We start from the raw sequence: 17,926 nt of genomic DNA, 5'->3' as shown, positions 1-17,926 counted from the left end.
TTTCCACTGCTGGTACCGCATGGTACGGTGTTGGAACAGTTCGGTACGGTATGGTTTGCTTTTCCACTAAAGTAATACTAAAGTTAAGTGGGTGGGATAACAACGATTCTCTTACAAATCAGTGGCTAGTAGTGACTGCATGCAAAGGATTGTGGGATATGGTTCCGGGTATGGTACCTCTTGGAACCACAATCGAGGTGGTACTGTTTTTGAGAGCCGTACCATTCGGTTCCATGCAGTGGAAAAGCGCAGCCGTACCGTACCGAACCGTTCCTACACCGTACCATACAGTACCAGCAGTGGAAAAGCACAAAAGCGAGCCGAACCGTTCAGCAGTGGAAAAGCGCCATTAGTAGTCTGTAGCATAAGCAAGTAAATCGCATTGTTTCTACCTTTTTGTATGTCTGTCTTTCTGTTATGGGCATCCCAACATCTCAGAGCCGTGGGCATGTGAACGGCCTGGAGTTAGTTAGGCGGCGTTGTGATGTCACTGGACTCCCCTCCCAGCTGTACACGCCCATATAAATCTCCCTGGGTCGGCATGGCAGTGGGCACCGCGGTTGTACTAGTGTGTGCACAGCGCTCCCCTGCTGTACGCGCACGTCGTTGGGAAAATCGGACACCCTGGAAGGCGCCACCTGACTTCGAGTCCAACAATGCTGAGGTGCCAAACAGCCAATCCAGGGGGAGCAGGAGGGGTTAGGGGGAGGGATATTTGTGGATGCAGCGGCGGGAGACCTGGCCCCTTTTCTCGTGCTTGTGCATGAATATACTAATATAGTCTGTCAGTCACAGGAGAGGGGCGTGGCGACACCTATTTTTTTTTCTTTTGTTTACTACTTTCTTTACTTTTGTTGAGAAAAAAAACACTCCCCTCTGGGTGATCGCTGTACATTGCAGGGATTTTAACAAACTGTGTTGTAGATTCCTACCTTTTTTGTTATTCTAAAGGAATCCTTGTTTTTCCTCTTTGTGCTTAGTGGGTCTAATGGGAGTGGTTTCATAATTATCTATCAGCTGGGGCAGCTGCAGGGCTCTAATGGGGAAATCTGCTGGGCCTGCATCCCTTTTAGACGTGTTCCTATTGGGAGTATCTCACCAAAAATGACATTTTTGTTGCAGGGGATGCCTGAAATCTGACTTGTATCTTAGGCAGACTTCTGGGAAAATTGGTAAACCAATCACACAAGCAGCAAATGTTTCTGGGGTGTGGTCAGTACACATTCTGTGTACAGAACAGCTCCAGGTAGCCATATTGCATTGCATTTTCAGAAAATTACAACAGCTGCAGACTGAAAAGGGAAGATCATTTTTTTTTAATAACATCCAATTACAGTATGATTTGTGTCACAATTGTATACACTATATTGTTTTTTTCTTTGTTTGCTGTTTTTTTTCTCCATTTAAGGAAACCAAGGAGGATTGCAGATGACTGCCTTCCTCTTCCTCCGGCCAGACTGGGGACAGATGACTTGTGCTACTTTGCTAAATAGGGTAGTTTAGTTTGTTCCTTTTTTTTTTTTATTTGGATTTTTCGGGTTCACAACCATTTTAAGCTCAACTTTTCAGTTGTTCCTGAATGACTGCTGAGGTCCTTCTGCATAAACGCCACCCGTGCATTAATGACTCATTTAGGGACGACATGTAAAACTCCATTATGGGGTTGATTTTACTAAAGGTAAATGGACTGTGCACTTTGCAAGTGCAGCTGCACCAAAGCTTAGTAAATGAGGGGAAGTTCTGCTGATGTTCATCCAATCATGTGCAAGTAAAAATGCTGTTTTTTTTCCTTGAGTGTAATTGGGTAAAGTGAAGCTTAGACCGCATTCACACTGGTATGACTTGGACCGCGACTTGTCAGCCTGACAAGTCGCCGTCCTCCCACTCCCATTGAGTAGTACAGGAGCCGTTCTAATAAGCGCGACACAAGTCGCTCCGACTTAGAAAAAGGGTCCTGTACTACTTCGGGGTGACCTGGAGGCGACTTGCACGGACTTCACATAATGGAAGTCAATGCAAGTCGCGCCGAAGTCTCGCTGCACGTGACTTCACAGGTCGCCCCTAAGTCGGAGCGACCTAATGTGAACGGAGGCTTAGAGCCGGTTCACATAGTGCCGACCCGACTTGCCGGGGCGACCTGTGAAGTGGCATGCACGGACTTCATATCATTGAAGTCAATGCAGGTCGCTCCAGGTCGCCCCAGTAGTACAGGACCCTTTTTCTAAGTCGGAGCGACTTGTGTCGCTCCTATTAGAACGGGTCCTGTGCTAATCTATGGCAGGCGACCCACGGCCACTTGTCAGGCGACCAAGTCGCCCCAGTGTGAACCGGCTCTTAAGCTCTGGAGCAACTGCACTGCACAGTATATTTGTCAATAGTAAATCAATCCCTATGATTACAAATTGTTGATGTGCTGGCCATACACAGTGACAGTGGCCAATAGCCACATTCACACTGTACATGTAAATGAAACCCTGATGTGACATGCGTACATCGCAAGGACATGTTTTTACGCAGTTGCCAGTAAGATCCTACGTAAAGACCTGTTCTCCATGTACATAAGACCTATTGGTTAAAGTGGTTGTAAACCCTTAGATATAGCCAGTGAAGTGACTGGCCTCAGGAGATAGAGGTGTGTGTGTGTGTATATATATGTATATGTGTGTGTATGTATGTATGTGTGTGTGTGTGTGTATATATAATATATATATATATATATATATATATATATATATAGTACCTGTTTACCTACAGCTGCTTTTCCCCTACATCCATTCAAAGTGCAGACATTACACAGGGTCTCTCTGCTCTGAAAAGCAGGGGGCAGAGACCTGAAGTCAGATCAGTGAGATCTAAGAGCTTATTGGAGGGAAGGGACACCCCCCCCCCCCTTTCACACAGCTCACAGAGCTGAGGCTGTCAATCAGCTGGAGATCCCTCCCCTGTCACCATTTTCTCTTGGTGTCAGGAAAGCTCATCGGAAGTGACTCATTCTTAAAGTAGAGGAACAGTGGACAGAAATTACACTTGGTGCTCTGGATTTAGACAAGTACACACTATAGAGGGATATGCTTTGTTCATATTTTATGTCCAGGGTTTATAACCTCTTTATTTACTGTAGAGAAAAGTGTGGTCACCGCGCTGGCTTTGGTATCTGGCAGAGCTCTGAAAATCCCAAGGCTGTCTGGACTAAATGACTAATCCTTTTGGCAGGTAACTCTCCCATATATTTGTTTCAGCTGTGTAGTTAGGTGTTGGCCCGGAGTCCATCTTTAGGGTTCTTCAGAAGTCTTTATCTGGTTGTGATGGACATTTTTAGCATGTATATATGGCACATCAGACGTAGCCTAGGTTTTATATCCAAGTTATTTTTTGTACTCCCGATAAGCAGCAGAGCCGTTTACCAGCGATCAGAGGAAACACGCTCCCTAGACAGTAGGGTTAATTTGTGGCGGTGACTCATAGCTGGATTAAAATACTGTTGTCAGCTGCTTCCCTTTCAGTTTTTAAACACAGCCCTGTCTGTGTGCTCTTGTTATTTTCTCCCTGGGTGTGGTAATACTTTCAAACTGAAACTATCTTGGTTTCCTTTCCCCTGAAATGAATCTAGATGGCTTTTTAAGGAACTTCTGTATGTAATCCGGTGATACAGTGACACCAGTAATCTCCATAGCAGTATAAAGATGCCAGCTGTGCTCCAGCTTGTTGGTGAGTGAGATCACAACGTCTCTTTATACAGAGAACTTTTGGCTGCAATGGTTCCTGCTCACATCGGAGCCCTGACTCATTGCAGTTTGGGAGGACCTTTTGTCTTTGTGAAAGAATTTGCAGAGTTTGCTGCTGTCGGCTGACAGTGAAAGTGATGCCTTCCATTGCAAAAAGAATTTCTGGGGGTGAATTTCATTCATTGTGTGATGGCTTTACAGAACTAAATGCATTCAGACCATTTGTGGGGGGTGCAAGGTCAGAACGGGTGCCTCTTGGCTGTCATGGCCAAACTTTTGCTAATTTTTTACCTATTAAAGTGACCCTGTCAGTCACTTGAAGAATTTCTAATTGCACTCTCCTGCAATAGGTGTTTGTCTCCTAAAATCTCTGTACACATGGACTGAATAACGGCGGGTTCAAGAGAAACCGGCCATCATTCGTCACGTGCGTACAGCAGCCTGACCGACAGAAGCCGTCCGAATGTTCAGCTTCTGTCAAAGGGGCATGACCAAAAAATATCTGTCGATTGGCATCCAATCAGTGCTCTCAGCCAATGGGGGTGCTGGGGTGGGGTGGCATTCCACCCCTGTCAGAACACAATAGCTCAGCGGGGAGATTGCTGTCCTAACATTGGATAGTTAGTACAGCGAACTCCTCTGAAGCTCTTAATTTTTTTTCCAGCCTGCTAGGTTGAATGAGGAAAAAAAAACTGATTAGTGTGTATCTAGCTTAACTTAGATTTGTTTTAGCTTTTTGCCTCCATTTCAAAACCTCCATATGTTGGATGACTGTGACCCCCCCCCCCCCCCCAATGTCCGCTTTGGTTCCATCCTCTGATCCCTACATTTCTTCGGCCCACAGAATTGATATTGTGGTAGAAGGATGGAACCACAGGTTGGAGAGGCTGGAGATACCGGCACCCAACACCACCATAACTGTCAAATGCTGAAGAGTCTAAAGGAGGCAAGAGGCAAAGGTACGCAATACTAGTATAAGTGTTGAATGCTGAAGAGTCTAAAGGAGGCTGTAGTACCAGAATGTAAAGGAGGCAAGAGGCAAAGGTACGCAATACCAGTATAAGTGTTGAATGCTGAAGAGTCTAAAGGAGGCTGTAGTATCGGAATGTAAAGGAGGCAAGAGGCAAAGGTACGCAATACTAGTATAAGTGTTGAATGCTGAAGGGTCTGAAAGAGGCTGCAGTGCCCACTGAGACGGACACCTGACACCACCATAGATGTTGAATGCTGATAAGTCTGAAGAAGGCTATAGTGCCAGGACAGAATAAAGTCATGAGACCCATGCACCCAACGCTACCATAAGTGACTAGAGCTGAAGAGTTTGATGAGGGCTATGGTGCCAGAATGAAATGAAAGCAGAAGACGCATGCACCAATGCTACCATAAATGTTGAAGCGTCCAAAGGAGATTGTAGTGCCAGAATTAACGAACACCGGAGACGCAGGCTGCTGGAGAGGCAAGTATAACCTCTCTATTGAAAGAGATTACCATTTTTTTATTTATTTTGAGCAGCTCACAGCTTTGCTCCAAGATTGTGTGTTTTTCTTTCTGCAGGGTAGTCCTGTATGACAGTGGTCTCCAAACATCAGCCCGGGGGCCAGATGCAGCCCGTTGCTTGCTTTTATTTGGCCCATGGTGCATTATTTTCATCCAAGGATGTCAACAATGGGGCAAAGTTCCCCCCCACTGACACAAAAGAGGTGGCACAATTCCTCCCAAGGACACCAAATTTGGGGCCCAATGATGAGGCACAATTCCTCCCACTCACACCAAGGATGGGGCATTGTTTATTCCTTCTGGCCTTTTTTTTACTCTCAATGGCCAGCCCCCCTTAAGTCTACAGGACAATAAATGGGCCCTTTGTTTAGAAAGTTTGAAGGCCCCTGCTGTAGGACAGAATGCTTACTGTAGTTTGTAAATAATGGTAAGCACTAAGGAGGGGGTCAATTTAAAGCATAAGTACATTTTGTAAGACTGTCAATGCAGCTAAATCTGAATACTGTCTTTTTAGATAGTGTAGATAGGAAGCTAAACACAGAACTGAAATTTGTTGGCTGATTTGCACACCAAAAGATTTGTAATTCCAATGACACACTCTTGTGGATAGCATACCTCATAGCCAGGCAGTTGGTGACACCATATTTGCTCTGTGTCACTCTGGCCTGCTCATCAGTGAATGAGCAAGTATCACACTGTTTATTCATAGTCCAGTGATGAGGCAGGTGACAGGAAATCAGTGTACTTACACGTATTTAGCGGTTTGGAGTTGTCCTTTAAAGAAAACAACCTGTGAGAAATATGAATGACTTGCTAAATTCTCCTAAAGCTAGCCATCCAATTTTAGATTTCTCTGCTTGAGATAAATTTCTCCATCCGTGCTAAACAGTGTGGATGGATGCAGGAATCACCTCTGCCGGCTTCTGTATTCAGCGCCCCCGTCTGTTTACCTTTAACAACTGATTAAAAAATGTTCTTTAGCAAGAAACATACATTTCACGTTAAACATTATACTACCAAAATTAGTGTAAGCTGTAAATGGCCTCCAGGATTGTCCCTATTTCTTCTTGCTAGAGGCTGCCATTTTACTGAGCCCCTGAGCAGCAGATTGGCTTCTAGTGGCTCTGATTTTCAGCACAATACCAAAAAATAAAAAATGCCACAAATGGAGCACAACTGAGCATGTGCAAAGCAGGGTGAGACAGTGTTTTAATGTTTTACTTAGCAGTACCTGCAAAAGGGGCCAACCTGAAGTGATCCAGCAGAACTTACTTTTCTGGTTAAAATTCCACTTTCTTTTTTCAAATTCTTTATTTTAGATTTTATATGTACAGAAAAGAGAAAATAAAACACACAGTATATTCAACCATATATCTTATAAAGTGGGACAATGGCCCTAAAGAATGGGGACGACCTAAGCGTCCCCGTGCAGGCCCTAAGAGCTTTACTGGATGTTACCCCAATGAGTCCCTTAAGAAGTGGACTAGTCCTCCGGTGGTGGATCCTCCGGTTTCCAGACTAAACAAGGCGACCATAATTCCAGTTGAAGAGTCCCCGGCCTTTAAGGACCCAGCTGACGGGGGCGGCTGTTGTGGCCCACAATTTGTTTGCCCTGACTGGTTCAGCACTGAGGCCGATATTCACCATTGCCCTGGTGTCGCGGACTCTGACCGAGTGGGATAGGCTTTTACGCCATGACCTAGAGGAGTAGTTGCTCCCCCCTGCCTGCTGATCTGGCGGACCAGGTGGTCCAGGGGCTGCAGTTTTTATCTGTGATGCCTCTTTGGATGCAGCTCCCCTAGTGGTTTGGCTTTCTTTTGGCAGTGGTCTTTTGGCTCAAATGCTGGTCTGTGGACCAGACTTCTAAAAAGGCCTTGACTGATCTTTCCTTTCAAGGAGATCGCCTGTTTGGACCTACCCTGGATGACATCACTGGGGGGGGGGAGTACATTTCTTCCGCAGGCTACTAAGAGCAAGGACCCTTGTCCTAGTCGTGGGCCCTCCTTCTTGGCTCATAAGTTGTTTCGTCCCTTAGGGTCAACTGACAAGGGATCGGAGCCCTTTGCAAGCAAACTTGGTCTGGCAAGTAAAGTGCGGGCTTCTCCACACCCATGGACAAGGCCCCTTCAGCAGGAAGTTTCTTCGTCCTCCGTATCTGGGGTGGGGGGACATCTTTGCTGATTCCTGGATCCATGGACTCCCCTGGTAAATAAAAACAGGGGGGTCCACGAGGTCATTCGGTTTGGCTACAAGATCGAGTTTCATTCTTACCCTCCGGTAAGGTTCCTCCTTCCGACGTGCGACTGTCCCTGGTCCGCCTACAGGCTCTTCTTGGAGCGGTGCAAGACCTTTTACTTTATGGTCCTGGTTCCAACTTCAGAACGTTTTCAGGGGCTTTACTAAAACCTGTTTACAGTCCCAGGCACCAGGAAGGGAAGGTGCGTCCAATTCTGGACCTCAAGGCGCTGAACTGCTTTGTGCGGGTGCAGAAGTTCAGAATGGAGTCTGTCAATGAATATCAGAGAAATGGATTTTATGGTAAGTCAAAAATCCAATTTTTTTGGCTGTCATGCTGATCTAGTGGTTTCAGTCAATAGTAAGGATGAAAATTGTCTTCATAAACTTTATATAAAACCATTCAGTGGCCATATTTGTACATGCCAAAGAATGAGGAAAAGGGGTACATATTCAGAAGAGTAGAAAACCTTTCAAATAGTTCTTGTAATCTTCTCTTGAAACTTTTTTCAGAGGTAAAATAAACATTCAATGTAGATTTATATGAACATGGCTTCTCTGCTCTGTCCCCTATCTCTACGTGTTGGTGGCTGTTGGACGGGGGACTTCCTAGGCAGACCAGGGAGAGACCCTCCAGCTCATATCATGACGAAGGAACTGCTATCTGTCAACATTTACACATTTCCTCTTATAACCGCATTTCTGTTTCTTAGCTGATGCTTTGCACCATGGCTGCATTGAGTAATTTGTGTGCTGCAGTTATCGGGGCATAAGAAGCTGGAAAGAATTTCTGTATTTCCAACAAGATAAAAATAGCTGCAATTTATGTTTCCATGGATTTTAGGCTTAATTACCAAATGAAAAGCGAGTGTGTGTGGTGCTCATGGGAACAGAGTGTTCATTCTGGCAGCAGGCTGAGTAAAGAGAGGTAGGCAGCAGCTTAGGTGACACTGTTCACACTCTCATTACTTTGTCTAGTATGTGTCCTTCATTGGTTTCAAAGGATACCTTACTAAACATTGTGCTTATAGATTGTCTATGGATGATCCAGGGGCATTGGTCATGTGAGTTCCTTGTAAAAAAAAACAAAACAAAAGACAACTAGAGGCTTATAAATGTTTTTATGTGATTAGCTTAAACCGATACTGAAGTCTCTTTTTCTTTTAATTGAAAATAACAAACCGGTTATACTTACATGCTCTGTGAAGTAGTTTTTGCACATAGTGTCCCAGATCCTCCTCTTCTCCGGTCCCTCTTCTGTGCTCCTGGCCCCTCCCTCCTGCTGAGTGCCCCCACAGCAAGCAGTTTGCTATGGGGGCACCCGAGCCGAACAACAGCTCCCTGTGTCCATTCAGACATGGAGCCGTGGCCCTGGCCCTGCCCCTGCTCCCTTTCTCTCTTCATTGACTGACTGACTTTGATTGACAGTAGCGGGAGCCAATGGAGTCCCGGGCAGCCAAGATGCTCCCTCAACATCAATGGATCTGGAATTCTAGATGGACCTCAAGTAAGCATTTGCGGAGCTTAGGGGGCTTCTGCACACAGTGGGCTTTCTCCTCAGGCTTAGAATGCATTAAAGAGGAAGTAAACCCTCCTCTGACACTTTTACCTATAGGTAAGCCTATGATAAGGCTTACCTATAGGTACTGTAAATATCTCCTAAACGTACCGTTTAGGAGATATTTACCTTACATGCAGCCAGTGACGTCACTGGCGCATGCGCTCTGAAGGAATGGCCGCTGGTGCCGTTTCTTCAGAGACCCGTGCCGTGACTGTCGGCTCCCGCGCGTGGGAGTGACGTCACCGCGGCTCCGGCCGATCCCGGAAGACGGGTAAGCGGGCTGCACGGCGGGGGCTCGTTCTAAGGTAAGTATTGCATAATGAGCTAGTATTCAATGCATACTAGCTCATTGTGTTTCTCTTACAGGTTGCCAAAGAAAAAAAAAAAAAAAAGGTGGACGGGTTTACAACCTCTTTAAGATTAAAAACCTTGTGTCTTTACAACCACTTTAATCTTTAACTTGAACTTGACCCCCCCCCCCCCCCCCCATGCTTTTGTTCCCTTTTTTTACTGGGTTATCCACAGAAACATAGTTACATAGTAAGGTTGAATAAAGACACCAGTCCATCCAGTTTAACCATGTCTATACCAATTCCCATATCCCTTTATATTGCGATTGCTAAGATGCCCATCTAGTTTTTTTTTTTTTTTTCTTTTTTTTTTAAACTATTGGCACTTCCCACTGACACCATGGTTTGTGGAAGGGAACTTCACATCCTTAACGCTCTAACACTAATGAACCCCCACACAGTTTAAGGTTAAACCACTTCTCCAATTTCATTACGTGGCAGCTTGTCTTCTCAAGCTCCCAGAAACTGAATAGTATTTTTCCTGTGCTAGACTCAACATTGAGGCATTTTTATATTGCTATCATATCGCCTCTTAAGCGTCTCTTCACCAGAGAGAATACATTTAATGTTTGTAGTTGTTCCTTATAGCTGAGATCCTCCAGCCCTTTTATTAGCTTTGTTGCCCGTTGTGCTCTCCCCAGTTACATCCTTCCTGAGGACGGAGTCCAGAACTGGAGAGTGATACTCATGATAATGTTGCCAAACCAGAGTTTTGTAAAGTGGTAGATTTAGACTCCATTCACACTAGTACGACTTGTCAGGCGACTTGGTCAGCCTGAGAAGTCGTGCACCGTCGCGGTCCATTGTGTAATATAGGAACGGTTCTAATAGGAGCGACACAAGTCGCTCCGACTTAGAAAAAGGGTCTTGTACTACTTCGGGGCGACCTGGAGCGACTTGCATAGACATTCATTTTATAAAGTGCGTGCAAGTCGCGCCGCACGCGACTTTACAGGTCGCCCCCTAAGTCGGATCGCCGTAGTGTGAGACTAAGTTTTATCTTTTGAGTAAATTCCCTTTTGAATACAAGCTTATCTGCTGGCCTCGCTTGGTACAGCTTGGCATTGCATGCAATTGCTAAACCTGTGATGTACTAGAACCCCAAAATCTTGTTCCAACCTGGATTCCCCAAAAGGTTTTTCCCTTTGCGAGTAACTTGCGTTTATATTTTTAGCGCTCAAGTGCATTATGTTACATTTTTCAATATTAAACGTTTGCCATGTTGTTGCCCACCCCTTTATTTTATTGAGGGGGGTCTTGTAAATATTCTATATCTCAGCGAAGGAGGGGATGTTTTGTAGTGATCCGCTGCTCCTGATTTCATAGCGCCATTGCCTTCTCTGATGTCATTGGAAGCTGGCTGTCATCAGGGGGCTAGCTGCAAAAACCAGAAAGAGGCGTCTGACCCCCTGATGAGCCTCCGTGGCCCTGAGGCCTTCTGGGAAGCATTAAGTGAGTATCCCAGGATTCTTCAGGAAATTGAGGGCATCATTCCTGCCTATGCAGGAATCCCACAAGGGCTTGGAGGTTTTCCAAAACATTTTAAAAAGTATATGTATAACTGTAAAAGAGTGGGTAGGTATGAAATGATAATGGGGAGTGGGTGGGGAGGGTTTAATATACCGGTAAATATTCCTTTTTTATTTATTTTGCTTGTGTTGAAACCTTGTTTCAGCATTCCGAATGGCACGCTATGCACCATTCGCATTCCTGTTTAGCAGCACATAACCATGCGTGGTAATACACTAATGTGCATTGGGGTGTTCTATGTTGGTACCAAAACAATTATGCATGTATGTGTTCTTTGCCAGTTCTGTTGCATTGGCATGCCTATTTATTTGAATGGGCTGCCTAAACACAACACAGCTGCCCGTCCAGCATCAGTGCTATATTCAAAAGACCGAAAGGTAGTGAATTAGAGAAGTTCATTGACAGGGTTTACATACACTTTACCTTGTAACTGTCCTTTATGGTGTAATAGTGCTTGCTTGATTAACGGTTTCCTTCCTTTTTCTATGATAAAAGGGTTTGATCGAAGCCACATGCGAAAAGATCAGGGCATCGGATGGGCACCATATTTTTTTTATTCTTTTTAATTTCCACATTCCATTTTTGTTTTTAATGAATTCCATACATTTTAATGTCATTGTCTCCTAATGGTGAACCATTTATAGGCCGTGTATAAATCTTTGGTGCCCAACCTGCAGCCTGTGAGAATTAGCGTGGGCACATATGGCCCTTTGGCATTTATAGTATGACCCTTAGAGCCCCTGTAGACAGTAGTCTGTTTTTCTTGACTAGGTTCTTACACCGGCCGGTAAAATAAAAAATGACTTGGTATATTTCCTTCACACTGTTATTTATATGCCGCCTTTCCTATCTTTATTTTTTTTTTTTTTTCTGTGATATTCTAAAAAGGATCTTGCTAAGAGAAATAACAGATGTGCCACAGTGATTTTAAAGAGGCTGTTGGGAGCACACATATGGAAAGACTGATTTTATGAGGGACTTTAAAAGCAGTAATCTCTAGCAGTCTTATGTGGTATGTCCCAAGTCTGTCTTCTGAAGAACATCCAGTGACTATCTCCTGTTGCACGTCTGCAGTCTCTGCCCGTCTCCTGTTGCACGTCTGCAGTCTCTGCCCGTCTCCTGTTGCACGTCTGCAGTCTCTGCCCGTCTCCTGTTGCACGTCTGCAGTCTCTGCCCGTCTCCTGTTGCACGTCTGCAGTCTCTGCCCGTCTCCTGTTGCACGTCTGCAGTCTCTGCCCGTCTCCTGTTGCACGTCTGCAGTCTCTGCCCGTCTCCTGTTGCACGTCTGCAGTCTCTGCCCGTCTCCTGTTGCACGTCTGCGGTCTCTGCCCGTCTCCTGTTGCACGTCTGCGGTCTCTGCCCGTCTCCTGTTGCACGTCTGCGGTCTCTGCCCGTCTCCTGTTGCACGTCTGCGGTCTCTGCCCGTCTCCTGTTGCACGTCTGCGGTCTCTGCCCGTCTCCTGTTGCACGTCTGCGGTCTCTGCCCGTCTCCTGTTGCACGTCTGCGGTCTCTGCCCGTCTCCTGTTGCACGTCTGCGGTCTCTGCCCGTCTCCTGTTGCACGTCTGCAGTCTCTGCCCGTCTCCTGTTGCACGTCTGCAGTCTCTGCCCGTCTCCTGTTGCACGTCTGCAGTCTCTGCCCGTCTCCTGTTGCACGTCTGCAGTCTCTGCCCGTCTCCTGTTGCACGTCTGCAGTCTCTGCCCGTCTCCTGTTGCACGTCTGCAGTCTCTGCCCGTCTCCTGTTGCACGTCTGCAGTCTCTGCCCGTCTCCTGTTGCACGTCTGCAGTCTCTGCCCGTCTCCTGTTGCACGTCTGCAGTCTCTGCCCGTCTCCTGTTGCACGTCTGCAGTCTCTTGATGGCTTTCTGTAGTGTAATATTTCAATGAATATTATATGAGGCCCTCTGGTGATGCCATGGGCCATACTTGGGGATCCCTGTACCAAGAAAGTCAATCACCACTGGTATGAAATCTATTGAATGATCTTAGTTCATTTTACAATGGATGGGTAGCATTGATTCTTTGAGTGGCTTGTAGGCCTTGAGACCTGACTTCTAACAGGAAGCTGTGCCACTAGCCACAGTGAATGCCAGGAAATGCTTGTGTGTGTGTCTCACCATTGTTTTGATATCCGTGTATGGTGTAATGAGGTATTTTAGTATATACTCTCGTATGTCTTGTATTGAAATCCAGTACGGTTTAATGTATATTTTTGACGTATGACTAAAAGTAACCAGAGGTACTTTGCACTTCCTTTTTCTGTGTTCTAGAAACAGGAGAATGTTGTTTCACCTCATCTGCCCCCATTCCAGAGCAGAGCTCCCCACAGTGCAATCAGTTTGTTGGTGTAATATTTAGTAGTTGGGCTTTTTCAGCTTTAGCTGTTTATAATCCAAACATTTTGTAGACCTGTCTTGTCCAGCGCTGCCATTACAGACCAGACAGATTCGCATTGGTCAGCATTGTCACAATAAAGCAGTGTTAATTTCGTTGACAAAAACGTTTTCGTCGACTAAATTAACACAATTTTAGTCAACTAAAATACGACTAAAACGAAAACAATTCAGATGACTTAAATATGACTAAAACTAAAATGGCATTTTTGTCATAAGACTATAACTAAAACTAAATTAAAAATTGACATCAAAATGAACACTCCTCGGCTGGCCATTTCTATATCGGCAACACAATTCCAACCAGAGCATGTAATAATAGCACATTAAAGTTTAAACATGTATTGCACCACCGCATACGCATAAGTAAGGAGCATTTACTAAGCTGCTGAAAACTAAACAATTAAGAAAAAGGCTTTTCTTATATTTTTCCCTAATATTTAATGTTGGTAATATATGTGCAATGACATTACAGCTAAGAGCCCATTTACATTAGCGCGACTTGTCAGCCTGACAAGTCGCGCTCGGTCGCGGTCCATTGATTAGCACAGGACCCGTTCTAATAGGAGCGACACAAGTCGCTCCGACTTAGAAAAAGGGTCCTGTACTACTTTGGGGCGACCTCGGAGCGACTTGCATAGACTTCCATTATGTGAAGTCTCTGCAAGTCGTGCCGAAGTCGCGGTGCACGCCACCTCACATGTCGCCCCCCAAAGTGGTGTCGCGCTAGTCTGAATGGACTCTAATGGAGTTTACAGTTTTTTGTTTTTTTAAAGTTGCACTTCGGTTTGTCAAAAAGCAATATTTCTGAAATGAAACTTGGTTTTATTTGTAAAGATGTTATATATCACAATGGCTAAGCCCCCGTTCACACTGGGGCGACCTGGTCGCCTGACAGGTCGCCTCCCATACAGAAGCTGTGGACCCGTTCTAATAGGAGCGACACAAGTCGCTCCGACTTAGAAAAAGGGTCCGGAGCTTCTTTGGGGCGACCCGGAGCGACCTGCATAGACTTCAATGTTATGAAGTCCGTGCCGGCCACTCCGAGGTCGCGCCCGGGGAACTCGGATCGCCCCGGTGTGAACGGGGCCTAAATCTGTGTCTGTAGTGCGTGTTCAAACCTTATAATAACATATTAGATTTTTACTCCAGGAGTATACAATTTAGTTTGGAAATGCTAGAGAAATGTTTAAATAATGCATTATAATTAATCTAAACCCATTCGATTTGTAGTTCACTAAAATGTATGAGATTTTATTTGACTAAAATGTACTGGAGATTTTAGTCGACTAAAATTAAAACAATTTCAGATGACTAAAATACGACTAAAACTAAAATCGCATTTCAGTCAAAAGACTAAAATACGACTAAAACTAAAATGGCATTTTAGTCAAAGAACTATAACTAAAACTAAACCGAAATTTGCTGCCAAAATTAACACTGCAATAAAGGACTCCCTTTATTTTGTAAAGCCCTGAGCAAACTGTTGGCGCCATATAAATCCATTATCATTATAATGCAAACGGGTTGCAAATGGGCTTATAGTCCTTAGGGCAGCTGTGTCACGTTTTGGTGATTACAGTGCACCCTCCAGACTGGGAAGTTCAGGGAAGCAGTACTAGGGGGGATAAGAAGCTTGCTAGGTATGTGACTGTAGACAGGTTAAAAAACCTGATGTATGTTTTGCAGAATTGACCTAAATACTTGAAAGCAAAAAAAAAAAATCGAAGGATTTCATATGATTTTAAATCTAATTTCTTTAATTTTTTTTTTTTAAAAATATTTTACTATGGCAAAGCTTCTCGGATAGAGCGAGTCAAATCTATTTTCTTTAATTGAACTTCTATATGCAATGACTACGACTTCATGATTGCATATTTATAAGTAGTACATGTCATTCCCCTCTGAATCTTAGATGTGTGACATACCAGTTGTTGCTGCGATATACAAGCACCTGATCCCATCATTAGACTAGAGGATCTCTGTTTGGGGACCTATATGTGACAGTTCAGTAGGCCGCGCTTCCTGGCATCGGGCTGCAGCCTGGCAGACTGTCCTTTACTGTACGCTGACAGTAACTAAATCTGATTACAAAGCACTTTCTACACTCCCAGGACATCGTCCTTGGATAGCTTTATCCAGCAGCTGTGCGTTTAACCCTCATGTTAGGGGTCTGCATGGTTAAAAGCAAAGCTGGGAGGGATTGGAAACTGAACCACGTCTCCACCTAAGAACAGAAATGTAGCAGACGGGCATTTCAAATGGAACATTGGCTATGCACAAAGGGGGACAGGTAGTGCAGCATTCAGGAGCCATCATCAATGTAGGAGTATGGAGATACTTACAAGACAATTATGTATTCTCTGACATTGATTTTTTTCTTTAGTTACTATTGTAAAGTTTTGGCTTGTTTTTGTTTTCCATCATTAGACGGATGGAATCCAGATTTCCAGGAGATCAGCAGTGCACATTCCTTCTAAATCCACATAAAGTTAAAATGTTACTAAACCCAGGAGCCTGCAGTCACTATATCTGGTCTCCCACAGTACACAGAACATGGAAATGCAGTAGTAATAAACTTTACCTTTTCTCATCAGCAGTATATAGCGGTCTTGTGACTTCTATCAGTGTCTGCTTAAAACTTGTAGGAGGAGTTTTGATTCTCCTCTGACTGTCCTATAAGGCTGCAGGACCCCTGACCCTCTGTCTGGACAGTGCTGATTGGCCCTGTGCTGATAACATGCATTCTCCAAAGAAAAAAAATATATATATACACCAAACTGAGCATGTGCAGCTTGCCCCCAAGGCTCTGTTCTATCAGGATATGGTTTGGGGACAGTGGAAGAAGGGGAGGATCAGAGAAGACTGGATCAAACAGCCTTTTACACAATGCAGGGAATTAACCCCTTAGGTTTCACAGTGAGTAGAACAAGTATGCGTTACGGCATATACGGTACACACTGATTTTACTGTTGTGGGTTTAGTAACACTTAAAAATTATACTAAACATGCTCTTTCTGTTACATTGTTCCTTCTATTTCTGTATGTGGATGATGGCACTGTAATTATTTTAATGAAAAAAAGTACCCTTTTCCTAATCAATATACAACTGTTACATGACTCAGATCTTTCCCAGTCTGTCTGCAGGGAAAAACCTAAGCAGGAGGAGCTTCTAGTCCTTTGCTGCTGGTCACATGCAAAAAAAAAAAAGTACAAAATAAATATCAATAAACTGTTTTAAATTGTCATACTACAGTAAACCCCCGCTCCATCCCGGTTCAGTTTTTGCGGTCCCGGTATATTGCGTTTTTTTTTTTTTTGTAATGTTATTTTACTATATAAATCATTAAAAATGAAATATTTTTGTGTTTTCCATAGCTCTTGCTATGTCTCAGTGTCATTTATGTGTTTAAATGAGTTTCTATTGTTTTAAAAGTGTGTTTAAAGACCTTAAAATGCTTCTACACGTACAGTGACAGTAAAAAAAACATGCCTACAATGCATTTTAATAGGGTTTTTCTATTTCGCGGATTTTCACTTTTCGCGGCTGGGTCCTGAACGTAACCCCCGCAATGGAGGGGGGTTTACTGTATTCTATATTTGAAATCAAATCCTCATTTTGTGGAAATAACATGGTGTGGGCAGATTTCTTCCAGTAATAGGCTGTGTCATGCCTCTCCAGCCTGTGTCTTAGAATAAGAGGGAGGTGAAGCCTCCATTAATCTACATGTAATATCCTGCCCTGATTGTGTTTAGCTGGTTAGTGGACATGGAGGGAGTGAGCTGTCATTTACCACTGTATAGGCCCACATGTGTGACTCTATAGTCACATGGGCTGCTCAGAAGTGATAGGGAGGAAATGCTCAGCATTGAAACTCACTGAAAACTGAGCATGTGCAGAGTTGCCACCACTGCTGCAAAATGCCTAGCTGAATTGGGGACATGAACAGGAGGGGGAGATAGAGAGCAGCAGGATCAACCAGGATTTTTGCAGAATACAGAAAACCAATCTCATAGTGACGGAGTATGAACAGCATGTAATACACCATTTATTGATAGTTTTTTATGATGTAGGTTTAGTGACACTTTATAATAGAAAACAAATTATATCACTGTTAAAATATAGGAATAAAATCCAGATCAAGAACTTCCATATAACTTGTCATGTCACATCCATTATGGGATACATATAGAGGGGTCCCTTAATTCGCCTTTTCAATGCCTCAATACGTTTCGCAGGGTGAACTCCCTTTCTGAGGAGGACTTCAAGGGGAAGATGAAGGGGACTTTGTGACTCCAGTGAGTAAAACAAACCAAGTTTGCCCATTGTGCAAACTTTGATGGTTGCACTAATTGTAACAGTATATGTAAGTTGTATGTATCAAGGACATTTGCTCGTGTTTATGAATATTAGTCTAGATTCTTTTCCTTAGAAGTCCTCCTGAGGAAGCGGGTTCAGCCCGCAAAACACGTTGAGGCATTAACTGGGTGGATTGGATACCCCATATATATATATATATATATATATATATGAGACTCCCCTATAACTTGCCAGTGTCACATCCAATATGTGATTTTATATATATATATATATATATATATATATATATATATATATATATATATATATATATAT

General features: G+C 44.0%; 1 protein-coding gene across 2 annotated transcripts in view; it reads left to right on the top strand.

Moving 5' to 3' along the window:
* Positions 1-17,926, top strand: part of RNF19A (ring finger protein 19A, RBR E3 ubiquitin protein ligase) — a 158,827-nt gene that overhangs the window by 40,964 nt on the left and 99,937 nt on the right. The gene's annotated exons all lie outside the window — the stretch shown is intronic.

This window comes from Pelophylax lessonae, assembly GCF_965119305.1.
Source record: "Pelophylax lessonae genome assembly, chromosome: 5".
NCBI lineage: Eukaryota > Metazoa > Chordata > Amphibia > Anura > Ranidae > Pelophylax > Pelophylax lessonae.
Note: the sequence above shows the minus strand (reverse complement) of the source record. Positions and strands in the feature narration are given on the sequence as shown.